Source organism: Acanthopagrus latus, chromosome 21, assembly GCF_904848185.1.
Source record: "Acanthopagrus latus isolate v.2019 chromosome 21, fAcaLat1.1, whole genome shotgun sequence".
Classification (NCBI taxonomy): domain Eukaryota; kingdom Metazoa; phylum Chordata; class Actinopteri; order Spariformes; family Sparidae; genus Acanthopagrus; species Acanthopagrus latus.
In genome coordinates this window covers 26,279,360-26,297,918 of record NC_051059.1, presented here as the reverse complement: position 1 = coordinate 26,297,918, position 18,559 = coordinate 26,279,360, and the positions used below count along the sequence as shown (strand labels likewise).

General features: G+C 41.2%; 1 pseudogene; it reads right to left on the bottom strand.

Moving 5' to 3' along the window:
* Positions 1–527: 527 nt before the first annotated feature.
* On the bottom strand, positions 528–15,619 carry LOC119011208 (annotated as a pseudogene).
* Between the last annotated feature and the right edge of the window lie 2,940 nt (positions 15,620–18,559).

The window sequence follows — 18,559 nt, the reverse complement described above, 5'->3', positions numbered from 1 at the left end:
ACAGAGCCACACAGAAAAAAGAGTCCTGAGAGTTTAGTTTGTAGTTAAAACTTAATGTTTCATTACATCTGACAAATTGTTATAGAAACCTGGAATTTGTATTTACACAGTTTTGTTGGCAAATCACACAAAATACAAATATGTAAATATTGTTGCTGTAACGCAGGTTACAAATGATCTTCTGGAGCTTCGATGAAGAAGTTTTCTCTGACTCTCTCTGGACCATTGTTCCTCTGAATCCTGCCATTTTGTCACTTTGACAGAATTCTGAATGCTTTCTGTTCAAACTCGGGTCGGTCAGTTATTCTAGAAGCATTTTTTTGTTTTATTTATAGAAAATCTGTGAACATCCCGACAGCAATCAATAAATCAAACACTCTGACAGATAACAGAGAATAAATCCAGTATCTGTGGCTGCTGCAGGCCTCTAATCAGCACACATAAACAAACTTGTACAATCCTGCTTTTTCCAACTCCGGAACATCTCCAAAATCAATTCGATGCTAACAACCAGCCATCTTGAACTTCTAATCCACACCCTGATTTTCTCTCACCTTGACTAATGCAATGCTCTCTTCACCTGTCTCAGCCGTGCAGCCCTGTCTCGCCTGCAGCTCGTACAAAACGCTGCAGCCAGACTACAAACCAAAACCAATCGCAGATCCCGCATCACACCAGTTCTTGCATCCCTTCAATGGCCCCCAGTAAAATACAGAATAGACTTCAAGACACTACTCCTCACATACAAGGCCCTTCATGGTCTTGTCCCTCCCTACATTTCTGAACTCTTGCACCCTTACTGCACCTCTAGACCACTCAGATCTCCTGACCTCGGCCTCCTATCTGTACCCGCTGCTTCCTCAAATCTAAGGGTAACAATGCTTCTGCCGTCAGGGCCCCATCCCTCTGGAACAGTCTGCCCTCTTCTGTCAGAGCAGCTGAATCACTAAATATGTTTAAAGACCTTCTCAATACTCATCTCTACCTTCTTGCATTCCCTACAATACAACTGTAATTATTTTTTGCAGATATCTGTACATGCATGTTTGGTTTATTTTATCTTATCTAACTTATTTTGTCCACATTTATGTTGTTTAACAATATTTTCAATTATGTTTTATCTTTACGTTTCCCTGTACAGCACTTTGCAAACTTTGTCTTGAAAAAACTGCCTTTAAATCAAAACTTACTTACTTACTGTGTGTCCAAGATTTGTCTTTTAAAATGTCCTGAAGTGAAATGATGTGGTGAAATGTGCTGAAAGGTGTTAAACAACAAGTGCTGCTGGAAGTGTTTTCATTCAGAGCACATTAGTGTTGTGAGGGACGGATGGACTTTATTCAGCAGCAGGACGTTGGGCTGTAAATATTTGATTCTGTTTGATATCATTTTATTGAAATATTCTGAAGGATGTTTGTTGTTTTACTGACTGTGGCTGAGATGGAGGTGAAACATGTGAACCTGGGCTGTGGTTTACTGCTCTCTTCCTGTCACAAACACTGTTTGACGTCTGTTCATCTGTTGGTTTTTGTTCAGGCTGCTCGGATCATTTCTCACTGTGGGATCTTTCTTCGAACAGAGGCAGTAGTAGGTGGCTGAATGAAGGAGTTTAACTTTCTGGATCTTCAACACACAACCGTTCTGAATATTGACAACTGAGAAATCATCCTTCTGAGGATGATCGTCCTTGTGCTTTATGTCACAAGTGTTCCTGTCATAATACAAAATCCTTTTGAATGTTTCATTGTCTTTCTTCTGGTACCACTCTGGATGAAATTTATCATTGTCACACTGGTCAGTTACTCGACAGCTGAAGGAGACGTCTCCATCAACTCTCCTGGTCAATGTTAAATCGTCCTGAATCAGCTGTGCTGCCATGGCAACCAGCGCTGTAGAGAAGCAGACAGATAGATGAAGGTGAGTGTGACAGTGTTTGTTCCAGGTGGACTTTGTTGGCTCCTGATTGGCTGGAAACACTCACCTGAACACAGACAGCACAGAGCAGCAGCTGGGAGGAAAAGCATTTTGTGCAGTGGTGTTTCCTCTGGTGAACCTGGGGAGAAGTGGCGCTCTGACGCAGCTGAGGGCAAACCAGGACGAGCTGCCAGATCAGACGAGGGCCACGTGGTTTCTAACAGGTCCTCAGAGCTCCCATCAGCCCCTGCGGCTCACAGATGAGGCCACCGCTGCCGATTGACGGCTCGGCTGAAGCTGCAGTGTGATAGAAATAGAAACACACATTCATGTGAGCAGCAACACATTCAGGCTGGTGGTGAATTTAGTAGCACAGACTGTTATCTGTTGTTGAACAGCTGTGATGAAAAGACAAAAGGACAAATCCACAAAACTCCTCGACTGTGATTTGAAGCCTTAAACGTCTCCTTACATTTCTGTCATTTCACTGAATCTGGTTCTGTTCCCTGGAAGGAGCTCAGGGTTCTGCTCTCTACTTCCTCCAGGTAGAGGTCAAAAATCCAACAAATAAATGGAAAACAGCCCAAATTTCCCCCAAAGAATGCTGACTGACTGAGCAGGAATGAAATCTACACATTGAGACAAAGATGATTTAAACGGTGAAATGAAAAATAAAGCCTGACATGGAAAAAAAATAGCCGAACAGGTAAAATAACACTGAACTATGAACAGAGATGGGAACAATTTTTTTTTTTTGTTGGTCTGTGATGAGCTTCACTGAACTTTCATTGGAGCTTCATCTGAAAATAACTTTTACAGAAAACATTAAATAAAGACACAGCTGTTTGTCTGAGATTCTGAATGAAAAGAGCTAAAGGAAAATAAATACTAATACAAGTAGTTCTTCATTATATTCATGGACGTGAGCTCCAGGTGGGGGGTCACTGTTGGTCTCTGGGCTCAGTCTAACTTTGTGTGGGTGGAGGGCTCAGTGGAAAAAAGGCTTCCAGACAACAAGAGAAAAGACAAACCAGTCCAGAGAGGGAGAGGAGTTGATGAGTGTGTACAGCAGCAGATATGAATCTGTTCTCAGTGGTTATTAGGACTCAGAAAAAACTGTTGAGAGCCAACCAGCACTTCCTTTCCTGCAGCAGACGGGCTGTGTGGGTTTCTGCTCTGCAGCTTCAACAACACAACGACAGTTACAACAGTTACAGCGCTCAGTACTCACTGTCTCAGCTTCCATCTGTCTTATTCACCTGGGAGACAAACCTGGGAGCTGAGAAGCTCAAATAAAAGATCTGTTGATTCTGTTTGATTGATTCTGTAAAGGTGACAGTTTACTGACAGTTTCTGCAGCCTGACACCAACTTGGAAGGCCACTGATGAAGCTGCTGTGTGATCATTTTATAGCAGTTGTAGCTTGAAAGCAGCTCGCTCTGCTGTTTGTTCATGTGTGGAAACAACAGTGTCATCAGCGTAGAGTTTGACATCCACACTGACACAATTATAAAAGGGGCTCAGCACTGAACCTGGTGGCACAGCCACACCTACTGACTTGTATATAATAGCACTATGTTTCTGTTTGCTTCTCTTTCTTTAGCTTTGTTGTCCTTGTTTAGCTGTATGCTAATATTCACATCTTCCTCTACATTTGTTCTTGCTGCTGTGTGAAAGTATATTGAGAGCTAATTCCAACCAGAGTCAAATGACTTGTAGGCGTCACCATACATGGTCCATGAAGTTGATTCTGTTTCTGATGATTTGCTCTGACGACAAACTGAAATCCATAAAAACAAACTGTTTCTAACACACACACTGTGATTTTTCACTTTATTGAGAATGTTACAGTGAAAGAATTGAACAAAGCTGCCACACTCTGCATAATGTATTAAAAAGAAAGACAAGAAGAGAAAAATATTAAAACAATCAAATATCTAGCAGACAGCTAATGATTCAGCTTCATGTTCTATTATTATACAAGTCACAATTCAAAGTGGAAATAAACTAGAGGATGAAAATAACACTATACCACGGAATTTATACTCAGTCACTGCAGATATATATGTGTATATACGTATTTATATATGTAGGATGACTGAATCTAACCTGTGCATCAAAAGATTCATTTTACAACCAACCACAAAACATGAACATTGACATTTGTGACTGCTGATCAAAGTGATCAATGAGACGAACTGATGAGATCTGATGGTGAGAAAAGGCGAGCAGGAAACAGTCAGTCAGCATGTGAGCAGCTGGTGGACGGTCCCTTGTTTCAGAGGATCCTCAGCAGAGAGAGTCCACAGCAGTACACCAGACTCTTCACTATCAGCACTGTGTAGAGCACACAGAGCAGCTTCACCCTGCACTGAGACTGGAAGGACACTGACACACACACACACACACACACACACACACACAGACAGTGTTAGTTTCACATTTCACTGCACACACAGTCATTAGATTCATTCTCCATATAGAAATATTTATAGTGGAGCTTTAAGATATAATCCTCAAAGTTTCTATAGCTGCCTCAAAGGCCAAAATATAGTATAGTTGCCTTAAAACGTGTTATCTGTCAGAGTGTGGAGTGAAAGCTCTGTCACTGGTATTAGTTGTGCTGTTGGACACTCTAACAGAATCAGGGAGTGTCTGTTTAACTCCTTCAGTGATGAGCAGAAAGTGAACAGACTGATCTGCAGCCCTAACTGCAGCAGAACATTGGAGCTGTCCATGCAGAGAGGCAGCAGGTGATCTTACAGTCAGCTTGCTGCAGAGCTGGCAGGTCTGCTGGCTCTCTCTCTGGAGGACAGGAGGCTGCTGGAGCTGCTGGAACCTCTGAAACAGAAAAGAGGCCAAAAGAAATGTCAGTCCTCTGCTCCTCTGCCGTCTTTGACAGCGTCTCCACATGAAGCTGAATCACTGCTGAACACAGTCACCAAGCCTTCATCACCTTGTTCTGTTGGGACCTCCACTGTGCCCCACTCGTGCTGGACGGAGCAGTGGTATTTATACGTGGAGGTGGCGTTCCCTTCAACCAGCAAGATGGCGGCGGCGCGTTCCGACTCTCTGAGCTCCAGCTGCTCTCCCTCAGCAGGGAGCCACTGCTCCTGATCCTCCTTTCGTCTTTTCCAGGAGAAGCGGACCAGAGGAGGAAACATGGCTGAGGCCACACACAGCAGGGAGCTCCTCCCCTCCAGGTGGGCTCTGGATGCTGCTGGGTACACGCTCACCACGGGCTTCACTACCTGCTCATCTGAAGTTTGACAGCAGCAACAAGCAGCACAGACACACATTGACACAGTCAACAGCAGCTTCCAGCACTGCACTGCATTCAGTGTGATCCTGGAAACTACATGGACTCTGATCACTAAACTACTCATCAATACAGCACAAAGTTCAACACATAGACTGGATTCACCTGCACATCAAACACACTCATCATGTCATGTCATCATATGTTATATGGGGACAAACAACATCATGTGTTCAGCACTTCTTTCTTTCAATCTGCACATTCATCATTATTATGACTCTTACTAATAATAATATAACATCATATTTTCATACAATGGAAAATCTTCATCTGTATCATGATAAAAGACAGATTATAATAAAGGACATATTTACCCTCAAGTTTAATACACGCTGACATTTTAATGTTTACATTATCCACCACATATTATACATATTTTTAAAAATGCATCTTGAATTTCATGTTGTCTTAAATTCACTAAATTACAAATACATGTTTTCACATGACTAGTGTGAATAAAGACATTATTTAATATAAGAGAAGGTAAAACTTGATTTAATTATATGAAACATGATATAATTGTGATAATGATCGTCGCAAAATTTAAGACCTTCTCTAAATATTATGTTAATATATATCTTATAATGAAATATATTTTTACATTGACATAAAATACTTTTTAGTTGATTACAACATGTCTAACATATTACAGATTTAACATCCTGTACTTTAGTCCAGCTGCTAAAGAAAAACAGTTTATCAACAATATCACTAATTTGTATTTCAGTATTTTAAAATGTATACACAATTACAATGAAATGTTCAGTTCAATTTGAATAATAAATTATCTGTAATATAACATGAAGACAGGTGATAATTTATTGATCATCACATTTAGTGATCAAATGTCATAATATTATATTATAAATTAAAATACAATATCGAATAACATGATATACGTTTTTTTTTTAAAAAACAGTATGTTGTACACAATATTTACCATCATGTGCTGCATACATGTACTTATTTGGATACTTATTTGAAATTAGGTTTGGAATTATTATTTTTCATTGTTTAAATGATATGTTAAATTATGAGTCAATATATTCATTATTATGTTTAAAATATTTAAAAGTCTATCAACATAGAAAATACATAGTTTCAAGTGCCATTGTTCATCATACTGTAAAGTTTTTTTTTCAAAATATAATGTTTTTTTTATATTGTAGTATAATTTCTTTATTATATATTTATTGTGATGCCATCTTCAGTGTTTGTCTTCATGTATAAATATATTTTACAGTTAAAGACATTTGTACCATCATATAAAATACAATGTCTTGATGCAGTTTGAGATTTAAAATCAGAAATGTAATTTAAAATGTAATTCTTGTAACATAATATGATATATAATATAATATAAAATGAATATATAACGCGTCTCAGTTGAATTATAATATGTGCAGTGTCATATACACAATATTTACCATCATACGTTTACACAATATATTTACTTTTAAATTGTGCTAAGCTTCATTTACTATTAATTGTTATATTTACATTAACATCAGATTAACAAGGAAACACATATATGTGTGTAACATTATATAACATCTGATATCACATCTTGAAATATATAAATTTATGTGCATATATTATATTTATTGTAACATCATGTTCAGTATGTTTTTGTCTTCATGTATAAATATATTTCACACTAAAAGACATTTGTACCATCATATGAAACACATTTGACCATTTATTAATGAATTATTAATGATCCTATACAACCTATTTAAAATTGTATGTTTTTCAAATATATTTACTGACATATATTAAATGATGTTTAATATCATATATGATGATGTTTTATAAAAACAAGAGATGGTGCTGAATTACTGAGAGGATCAAATACTGTATATTTGTAACATTGTCAACATCAAACTTTTTCTCTATGAATCAGTTTGATCTCCTGCAGAAATAAAGAAGAACTTCAGCTGTGCAGTGAGATTTAAACATCTTTTCAGGAGTTATGAACCTTTTTATGGAACAATAGCTGCACGGCCGCAAGAATTCTCTACTAATTATCAACAAACTAACATGTAAAGCCTGAAGCAGCAGAAACTCATTAAAAACACATTTTACACTTGTTCAATAAAACAACTGAAGGAAAATGAAGCTTTATTCTTACCTGTTACAACCAGTTTAGTTCCAGAGCCAAAGATCAGGTGTACACCTCCTCCCACAGTGAGACAGAGTAATACAAAAACCTGTGTGCTGTTGAACGTGTCGGCTGAGGTGAACGAGTCCAAATGATGAAGCAGGATCATGTTTCAGCTCCATGATGTGTTTCTCTAATGTTCATATCAACATGACTGTCTCTTCTTTTATTGTCTTTTTAGACACACTAGCAGTGTTGCTCTGTGGATGCTGATGTCTGTCGCTCCACTACTTTAGTCCACATGGATTGGACCTGGACCAAAGGATGGATGGATGGACTGACATGACATTTTCTACAGACATTCTTGGTCCCCAGAGGATGAACTTCATTCATTGACTTGGTTGATTCTGACTTGTTATCTAGCTCCACCAGCAGGTCCACCAGTTCCTGGTCCTCAGTTTGCGGCCCAGTCGACACCTGTTCCTGCTTCCTTGTCTGCAGGTCAGCAGACTGGCTCCAGAGCCGGACCGGCGGTCTTTCCTGATCCCCGTCCAGACCTCCAGCTGCCGGCCTCCTGCTCTGCCTTGCAGCAGTCCTCTGTTCCTGTTCTGCAGCAACCTGTCTGAGCTGAGCTGCAGCTGTCTCCAGTTCCTGTGCTGAATCAGTCTCCTGTGGCTGTGGTTCTGTAACCTCTTGTTTTCCTGACTCTGACAGCTCCACCAGCTCCAGTGGCAGCTCCTGCCAAATCTCTCAGGGGGGCAACTGTTGTGATGATGTCTGAGGTGACTCAGGGAAATGAAGGCAGCTGATATTGTCATGTTGCAGTGAACTATTTGTATAGTTTGGATGAACATTACACAGTGATCATCCACAGATGGGTCGACAATCATGAGTTCACCCTCAAGACCCCTTTAGATGTAAAGGTAACTACCTGTTAGAGCTAATAAAGGACAGTGGCACCGGGCCTGATAATGTGCAATTAATAAAACTATTTACAGTTCAACTGTTGACGAGATATAAATGCGGCGTTGGGAGAAGAAACTGTTCTTCAGTCTGTTTGTTTCAGATCTGATAGATCTATATCTCTTCCCAGAGGGCAGGGGTGTAAATGTCTCTGAGAGGGGGTGTCGTCCCGATGACACGCTCTGCTTGTCCTCACCACCCTCTGCAGGTCCTTCCTGTCCCGTGTTGTGCAGCTGGAGAAACACTGTGCAGCAGCAGGTCAGGAGGCTTTCTGTCACTGACTGATAGAAGTTGGTCAGCAGTTGTTGAGGGAGGTGAGCGTGCTTTAGCTTTCTGAGGAAGTAATGTCTCGGCTGGGCCTTCACCGTCTGATGAGAGATGTAAGTACGATGAAAATTTAAATGAAACAAAAACACTCCGAAGAGGACAGCACACAGGCTATGAAAATTATCTACACTAAGTATATACAAAAGGTACAACAAAAAGTGCTCCACAAGGAGGAAATCAAATGGTTATGAAAGATTTTAAACTGAAAATCAAATCCTAATCAGAAAACTATTAAATCAAAATCACTCTTCTCAAGAGGAACAAATACAGAAAATAAAACTTGGCAATACTTCATTTGAGGAATGCAAGCCCGAATCCTGACGGCCCAGGCTGATCAGGATGATCCCGATGAAAGTCTGTCATGAGGTTGGTGTCTATGATGTGACGGGATGGTACCCATTGCCTGCCCTGGCCCTGGTTATGAACTGCCAACAGTCGCTTCACTTTGTACACTGGACCTCCTTCAATGACCTTGGATGGTGGTGGGGGCGTGGTGATCAGCACCATCTTGCTTTCCTTGACTGGCTTGACTTGACTTACATGGAAGGTTGGGTGTACCCGAAGGGACCGGGGCAGATGCAGTCGAACAGGCGCAGGACCAATAATCCTAGTGATGGGGAAGGGACCCACGAACTGAGGAGCTAACTTCTTGGATGGGACTTTGAGGTTCAAATCCTTCGCTGACAGCCATACTCTCTGACCCTGCTGATAGTTGGGAGCAGGACGCCTTCTAAGATCTGCCGTCCTTTCAACCTAGTCTCCCTGGCAGATCAGTACCTGTCGGGCGGCTGCCCAGATGCGTCGGCAACATCGAACCCATGGCGTAGGCGGAGGGAACCGACACTTCCATTTCATTGTCTGGAAACAGCGGGGGGTGCTAACCTAGGGCACAATGAAAGGGAGAAAGACCAGTAGCAGAGGTGGGCAACGAATTGTGAGCATACTCTACCCAGACCAGGTGTTTGCTCCATGTCGAAGGATGTCCTTAGGAAATCCGTGGACTCGAAACACATGGTTCATCATTTCCTCTGCCGTCTCCTTGGCGGATGGTAACTGGTGTGCCACTGCTGTGGTGTGCCAGTGTTTAGGATGAGAGTGGATGATGTGCGGCCTCCCATCCTGACGTTTTGTGGTCTGTTGCTAAGACAGTCCAGTATCCATATGCACAGTGAACTGTCTAGACCCAGGTTGCTCACTTTGAGGGGGATGACCCTGTTGAATACTCAGCTGAAGTCCACAAACAGCACTCTTACATATGTGTTGGGCTGGTCCAGGTGTGTAAGGGCTGTGCTGACAGCATCCTCTGTCCACCTGCTACTTGAAGATTTCTATTTGATGTTACTTTATGTTTCTACCCAGAGGCAGATATTTAACTCTACTCCACTACATTTGTCTGACAACTTTAGTTACTTTTAACTTTTCAGATTACAGATTTTCATCACCTTCCTGTCCAGTGAAAACCATGAATCTCCAGATGTGTTGCTGTTGAACGTTTGTGATAAACTGAAGGAGGAAGTGTTCCTTTATGTGTTGACTTCTCTCTTCCTTTTCTCTTCCTTTTCTCTTCCTTCTTCAGCTGAATAAACTCTTATAGAATATGATGCATTGCAGCAGATTAAACTAGCCAACAGTGCATAAAGTAGTTACAGTGAGCTCAACCTGCAGTAAAATGGCACATCACATTAATGCAGCTGCAATATTAATCCAGAAACATCATATATAAGAGGAGAGCTCTGACCATGTTACTGCAAAGATTCACGGTGATACGACTTCCCTCCCTCAGTAGAAACTTCCTGATAGTTAAACTTGCTCTGGTGTGTCTAATTTTTTAATTGTCAGGTCATCCTGAATACTGAGCTGTATTTCTCTGAACAGCACAATGAATTTGTAGCTCTGAGTTGTGGTTACGTTAGCCATGTTGACTTGACTGTGGGGGCTCGGGAAGTCACATTCTCCGGACTACAAAATTGGTGGGCGTGACTCGGGAAATCTCGTTAGAGAGACTACAGGAAACACCGAACATGACTTGTTGAAGTCACGTGAAAACACGAATTCAGAGGTGATGATTCTGATTCTGCTGAATCACATACCTTGAATTAAAAAATGGCGGGAGTAAGTGTGCTGACCAAAGATGATCATTGCACAAATACGTAAAATTTGAACAGTCGTCTTTGGCTTCATTTGCACTTTGATCACACCCGAGGTGAATTTGGAGGGGTTAGACCCACAGATCCTAAAAAGGGAGTTGTGTTACCAAGAGGCGTCTGCCTGTGCAGTCAGTAAGAAGGAAAATCGCTAGACACGTATGTTACAGTGGGGTTGTTAACTATAGGTCTCCAACAGATCGCTCATAAGATTACATATGTGTATTACCCGGGATATATATGCATGGAGGTGTGTGTGCGGATGTGTGAGTTAGTAAAAGGAAAGAAGCTAAGCGAGAGCTTACCAGACAACAAAGAATAACACAACGACCATACGGTGCACTATGGTCATCTCTCCCTCAACCAGTTGCGAATCGAAGTTCGCTCATCATCTGCTGAATACAACGTACTGTTATCACACACAGCAGCAAAACTGGAGCTTTGATGAAGAAGTTTTCTCTGACTCTCTCTGGACCATTGTTCCTCTGAATCCTGCCATTCTGTCAGTTTGACAGGATTCTGAATACTTTCTGTTCAAACTCGGGTCGGTCAGTTATTCTAGAAGCATTTTTTGTTATATTTACAGAAAATGTGTGAACATCCTGACAGCAATCAATAAATCAAACACTCTGACAGATAACAGAGAATAAATCCAGTATCTGTGGCTGCTGCAGGCCTCTAATAAGCCCGTCCAATGGTTTTATTGGACCCGTATGAAATGATTGGACAGGCTACCTGTCTGTCTACATCTGTACCTGTCTGTCTGCTCACTCTGACCTTTGCACTCTGCATCACTGTGTATGACCGGAGTCTTCCACAGGACCAGGTGATGTTTTGCTAAAGCTGTTAGCGAGCTAGTGGAACACGATGCTGATCAAATCTGAACACCAAACACATTTTAGTGCCAGATCCTTTGTTACCAGCCTGGTCTGTGTATCTTTTGGTCATTTGATTTTCCTTTCAGAAACGGATATTAAAAACAAAAAACTAGTGGTTATTTCATTTTGGTTTTAAATTTAAAAAATGAGATTGAAATAAAAGCCGTTTTTCTTTTTCATGGTCAAAAAGGGATGAGTCAAATTTGGAAAATCTATTTCATATAACAAAAAATAAAATCACTAGAAAACATAAATGGAAAAAAAAGCCTGTTTTTTCATATTCTGAGACTGGATGTTGTCATTTACAGGACGAAGCTGTGCAGAAGAAACAGGAGGCTACAGCAAGTTAATCTACCAGGACACATGGACATGGAACTATGCAACTACAATCAGTCAATGAGTAATTTCTCTTGTTTTGGTTTCTAATTTCAAAACGAAAACTGGACACAAATCCTTTCCTATTTCTTTGATTTTTGACTTCAAAAAGGAAATCTAATGGCCTCAAAGTACACAGACTGACATGTGTCCAAGATTTGTCTTTTAAAATGTCCTGAAGTGAAATGATGTGGTGAAATGTGCTGAAAGGTGTTAAACAACAAGTGCTGCTGGAAGTGTTTTCATTCAGAGCACATTAGTGTTGTGAGGGACGGATGGACTTTATTCAGCAGCAGGACGTTGGGCTGTAAATATTTGATTCTGTTTGATATCATTTTATTGAAATATTCTGAAGTATGTTTGTTGTTTTACTGATTCATCTGGATTATGTTTGAGTTTGTAGTTGAATTATTTTCCTCTTTATTTTCTCATTGTGTTTGTGTTTGTCTCCTTTTTCCTCTCTGTGTGAAACAACAATAAACCTGCTGGAATATCTGATCAACATATAAATAAATAGAATATGAAATAAATCCCTCAGTTCAGTGTGTTTGTGACTGTGGCTGAGATGGAGGTGAAACATGTGAACCTGGGCTGTGGTTTACTGCTCTCTTCCTGTCACAAACACTGTTTGACGTCTGTTCATCTGTTGGTTTTTGTTCAGGCTGCTCGGATCATTTCTCACTGTGGGATCTTTCTTCCAACAGGAGCAGTAGTAGGTGGCTGAATGAAGGAGTTTAACTGTCTGGATCTCCAACTCACAGGCGTTCTGATTATTCACAGCTGAGAAATCATTTTTCTGAGAATGATCGAACCTATGAAGTATGTTACAATCACTCAGCCTAATGAGTAGAATCCTTGTGAATGTTTCTGTGTCTTTCTTCTGGTACCAGTATACATAGCTGCCACACTGGTCAGTTCCTCGACAGCTGAAGGAGACGTCTCCGTGAACTCTCCTGGTCAATGTTAAATCGTCCTGAATCAGCTGTGCTGCCATGGCAACCAGCGCTGTAGAGAAGCAGACAGATAGATGAAGGTGAGTGTGACAGTGTTTGTTCCAGGTGGACTTTGTTGGCTCCTGATTGGCTGGAAACACTCACCTGAACACAGACAGCACAGAGCAGCAGCTGGGAGGAAAAACATTTTGTGCAGTGGTGTTTCCTCTGGTGAACCTGGGGAGAAGTGGCGCTCTGACGCAGCTGAGGCCAAACCAGGACGAGCTGCCAGATCAGACGAGGGCCACGTGGTTTCTAACAGGTCCTCAGAGCTCCCATCAGCCCCTGCGGCTCACAGATAAGGCCGCCGCTGCCGTTCGACGGCTCGGCTGAAGCTGCCGTGTGATAGAAATAGAAACCGACCGACTGATAGAAACTGACTTAGCTCTGCAATCTGACTCTGAATTTATAGAAGCACAGAGCCACACAGAAAAAAGAGTCCTGAGAGTTTAGTTTGTAGTTAAAACTTAATGTTTCATTACATCTGACAAATTTTTACAGAATCCTGGAATTTGTATTTACACAGTTTTGTTGGCAAATCACACAAAATACAAATGTGTAAATATTGTTGCTGTAACGCAGGTTACAAATGATCTTCTGGAGCTTTGATGAAGAAGTTTTCTCTGACTCTCTCTGGACCATTGTTCCTCTGAATCCTGCCATTCTGTCAGTCTGACAGGATTCTGAATGCTTTCTGTTCAAACTCGGGTCGGTCAGTTATTCTAGAAGAATTTTGTTTTATTTATAGAAAATCTGTGAACATCCCGACAGCAATCAATAAATCAAACACTCTGACAGATAACAGAGAATAAATCCAGTATCTGTGGCTGCTGCAGGCCTCTAATGAGCACACAGAAACAAACTTGTACAATCCTGCTTTTTCCAACTCCGGAACATCTCAAAAATCAAATCAATGCTAACAACCAGCCATCTTGAACTTCTAATCCACACCTGATTTTCTCTCATCTTGACTAATGCAATGCTCTCTTCACCTGTCTCAGCCGTGCAGCCCTGTCTCGCCTGCAGCTCGTACAAAACGCTGCAGCCAGACTACAAACCAAAACCAATCGCAGATCCCACATCACACCAGTTCTTGCATCCCTTCAGTGGCTCCCAGTAAAATACAGAATAGACTTCGAGACACTACTCCTCACATACAAGGCCCTTCATGGTCTTGCCCCTCCCTACATTTCTGAACTCTTGCACCCTTACTGCACCTCTAGACCACTCAGATCTTCTGACCTCGGCCTCCTATCCGTACCTGCTGCTTCCTCAAATCTAAGGGTAACAATGCTTCTGCCGTCAGGGCCCCATCCCTCTGGAACAGTCTGCCCTCTTCTGTCAGAGCAGCTGAATCACTAAATATATTCAAAAAACTTCTCAAAACCCATCTCTACCTTCTTGCATTCCCTACAATACAACTGTAATTATTCTTTGCACATATCTGTACATGTATGTTTGGTTAATTTTATCTTATCTATTTTATTTTGTTTACATTTATGTTGTTTAATGATATTTTCAATTATGTTTTATCATTACGGTTCCCTGTACAGCACTTTGCAAACTTTGTCTTGAAAAAAGTGCTTTTAAATAAAAACTTACTTACTTACTATGTGTCCAAGATTTGTCTTTTAAAATGTCCTGAAGTGAAATGATGTGGTGAAATGTGCTGAAAGGTGTTAAACAACAAGTGCTGCTGGAAGTGTTTTCATTCAGAGCACATTAGTGTTGTGAGGGACGGATGGACTTTATTCAGCAGCAGGACGTTGGGCTGTAAATATTTGATTCTGTTTGATATCATTTTATTGAAATATTCTGAAGCATGTTTGTTGTTTTACTGATTCATCTGGATTATGTTTGAGTTTGTAACTGAATTATTTTCCTCTTTATTTTCTCATTGTGTTTGTCTGCTTTTTCCTCTCTGTGTGAAACAACGATAAACCTGCTGGAATATCTGATCAACATATAAATAAATAGAATATGAAATAAATCCCTCAGTTCAGTGTGTTTGTGACTGTGGCTGAGATGGAGGTGAAACATGTGAACCTGGGCTGTGGTTTACTGCTCTCTTCCTGTCACAAACACTGTTTGACGTCTGTTCATCTGTTGGTTTTTGTTCAGGCTGCTCGGATCATTTCTCACTGTGGGATCACTCTTCTCACAGGAGCAGTAGTAGGTGGCTGAATGAAGGAGTTTAACTCTCTGGATTTCCAACTCCCAGCCATTCTGATTATTCACAGCTGAGAAATCATTTTTCTGAGGATGAGTACTGTACGACGTATCTATGTTACCATTACGCCTGTCAATATCAAGAATCACTCTGAATGTTTCTGTGTCTTTCTTCTGGTACCAGACTACATAGTTGCTGTCACACTGTTCAGTTCCTCGACAGCTGAAGGAGACGTCTCCATCAACTCTCCTGGTCAATGTTAAATCGTCCTGAATCAGCTGTGCTGCCATGGCAACCAGCGCTGTAGAGAAGCAGACAGATAGATGAAGGTGAGTGTGACAGTGTTTGTTCCAGGTGGACTTTGTTGGCTCCTGATTGGCTGGAAACACTCACCTGAACACAGACAGCACAGAGCAGCAGCTGGGAGGAAAAGCATTTTGTGCAGTGGTGTTTCCTCTGGTGAACCTGGGGAGAAGTGGCGCTCTGACGCAGCTGAGGCCAAACCAGGACGAGCTGCCAGATCAGACGAGGGCCACGTGGTTTCTAACAGGTCCTCAGAGCTCCCATCAGCCCCTGCGGCTCACAGATAAGGCCGCCGCTGCCGATCGACGGCTCGGCTGAAGCTGCCGTGTGATAGAAATAGAAACCGACCGACTGATAGAAACTGACTTAGCTCTGCAGTCTGACTCTGAATTTATAGAAGCACAGAGCCACACAGAAAAAAGAGTCCTGAGAGTTTAGTTTGTAGTTAAAACTTAATGTTTCATTACATCTGACAAATTGTTACAGAAACCTGGAATTTGTATTTACACTTTTGTGTTGGCAAATCACACAAAATACAAATATGTAAATATTGTTGCTGTAACGCAGGTTACAAATGATCTTCTGGAGCTTTGATGAAGAAGTTTTCTCTGACTCTCTCTGGACCATTGTTCCTCTGAATCCTGCCATTCTGTCAGTCTGACAGGATTCTGAATGCTTTCTGTTCAAACTCGGGTCGGTCAGTTATTCTAGAAGCTTTTTGTTTGATTTATAGAAAATCTGTGAACATCCTGACAGCAATCAATAAATCAAACGCTCTGACAGATAACAGAGAATAAATCCAGTATCTGTGGCTGCTGCAGGCCTCTAATAAGCTCGTCCAATGGTTTTATTGGACCCGTATGAAATGATTGGACAGGTTACCTGTCTGTCTACATACGTACCTGTCTGTCTGCTCACTCTGACCTTTGCACTCTGCATCACTGTGTATGACCGGAGTCTTCCACAGGACCAGGTGATGTTTTGCTAAAGCTGTTAGCGAGCTAGTGGAACATGATGCTGATCAAATCTAAACACCAAACACATTTTAGTAAAAGATACTTTGTTACCAGCCTGGTCTGTGTATCTTTTGGTCATTTGATTGTCCTTTCAGAAACGCGTATTAAAATACTAAAAACTAGTGGTTATTTGATTTTGGTTTTAAAATTAAAAAAACTAAATTGAAATACAAGGTGTTTTTCTTTTTCATGGTGAAAACGGGATGAGTCAAATTTAGAAAATCTATTTCATATAACAAAAAATAAAATCACTAGAAAACGGAAATGGAAAAAAAAGCCTGTTTTTTCATGTTCTGAGACTGGATGTTGTCATTTACAGGACGAAGCTGTGCAGAAGAAACAGGAGGCTACAGCAGGTTAATCTACCAGGACACATGGACATGGAACTATGCAACTACAATCAGTCAAAGTAATTTCTCGTTTTTTGGTTTCCGATTTTAAAACGAAAGCTGGACACAAATCCTTTCCCATTTTCTTTTATTTTGACTTCAAAAAGGAAATCTAATGGCTACAAAGTACACAGACTGACGTGTTCAAGATTTGTCTTTTAAAATGTCCTGAAGTGAAATGATGTGGTGAAATGTGCTGAAAGGTGTTAAACAACAAGTGCTGCTGGAAGTGTTTTCATTCAGAGCACATTAGTGTTGTGAGGGACGGATGGACTTTATTCAGCAGCAGGACGTTGGGCTGTAAATATTTGATTCTGTTTGATATCATTTTATTGAAATATTCTGAAGCATGTTTGTTGTTTTACTGATTCATCTGGATTGTGTTTGAGTTTGTAACTGAATTATTTTCCTCTTTATTTTCTCATTGTGTTTGTGTTTGTCTCCTTTTTCCTCTCTGTGTGAAACAACAATAAACCTGCTGGAATATCTGATCAACATATAAATAAATAGAATATGAAATAAATCCCTCAGTTCAGTGTGTTTGTGACTGTGGCTGAGATGGAGGTGAAACATGTGAACCTGGGCTGTGGTTTACTGCTCTCTTCCTGTCACAAACACTGTTTGACGTCTGTTCATCTGTTGGTTTTTGTTCAGGCTGCTCGGATCATTTCTCACTGTGGGGATCTCTCTTCCAACAGGAGCAGTAGTAGGTGGCTGAATGAAGGAGTTTAACTTTCTTGATCTCCAACTCCCAGCCGTTCTGATTGTTTACAGCTGAGAAATCATTTATCTGAGGATGAGTACTGTACGACTTATCTATGTCACCATTACGCCTGTCAATATCAAAAATCACTCTGAATGTTTCTGTGTCTTTCTTCTGGTACCAGTATACATAGTCACGGTCACACTGGCCAGTTCCTCGACAGCTGAAGGAGACGTCTCCATCAACTCTCCTGGTCAATGTTAAATCGTCCTGAATCAGCTGTGCTGCCATGGCAACCAGCGCTGTAGAGAAGCAGACAGATAGATGAAGGTGAGTGTGCCAGTGTTTGTTCCAGGTGGACTTTGTTGGCTCCTGATTGGCTGGAAACACTCACCTGAACACAGACACCACAGAGCAGCAGCTGGGAGGAAAAGCATTTTGTGCAGTGGTGTTTCCTCTGGTGAACCTGGGGAGAAGTGGCGCTCTGACGCAGCTGAGGCCAAACCAGGACGAGCTGCCAGATCAGACGAGGGCCACGTGGTTTCTAACAGGTCCTCAGAGCTCCCATCAGCCCCTGCGGCTCACAGATAAGGCCGCCGCTGCCGATCGACGGCTCGGCTGAAGCTGCCGTGTGATAGAAAAAGAAACACACATTCATGTGAGCAGCAACACATTCAGGTTGGTGGTGAATTTAGTAGCACAGACTGTTATCTGTTGTTGAACAGCTGTGATGAAAAGACAAAAGGACAAATCCACAAAACTCCTTGACTGTGATTTGAAGCCTTAAATGTCTCCTTACATTTCTGTCGTTTCACTGAATCATTTCATTTCTATGACACATCAAACCTTTTCCAGTACAAATACACACAGTACCCACCAGCAGAGATGTACTTCAACTAATACTGCAGTACTGTCTCAAGTGAAGTGACACAGTGCTGTGATCAGTTAGACTTCTATAGTTATAG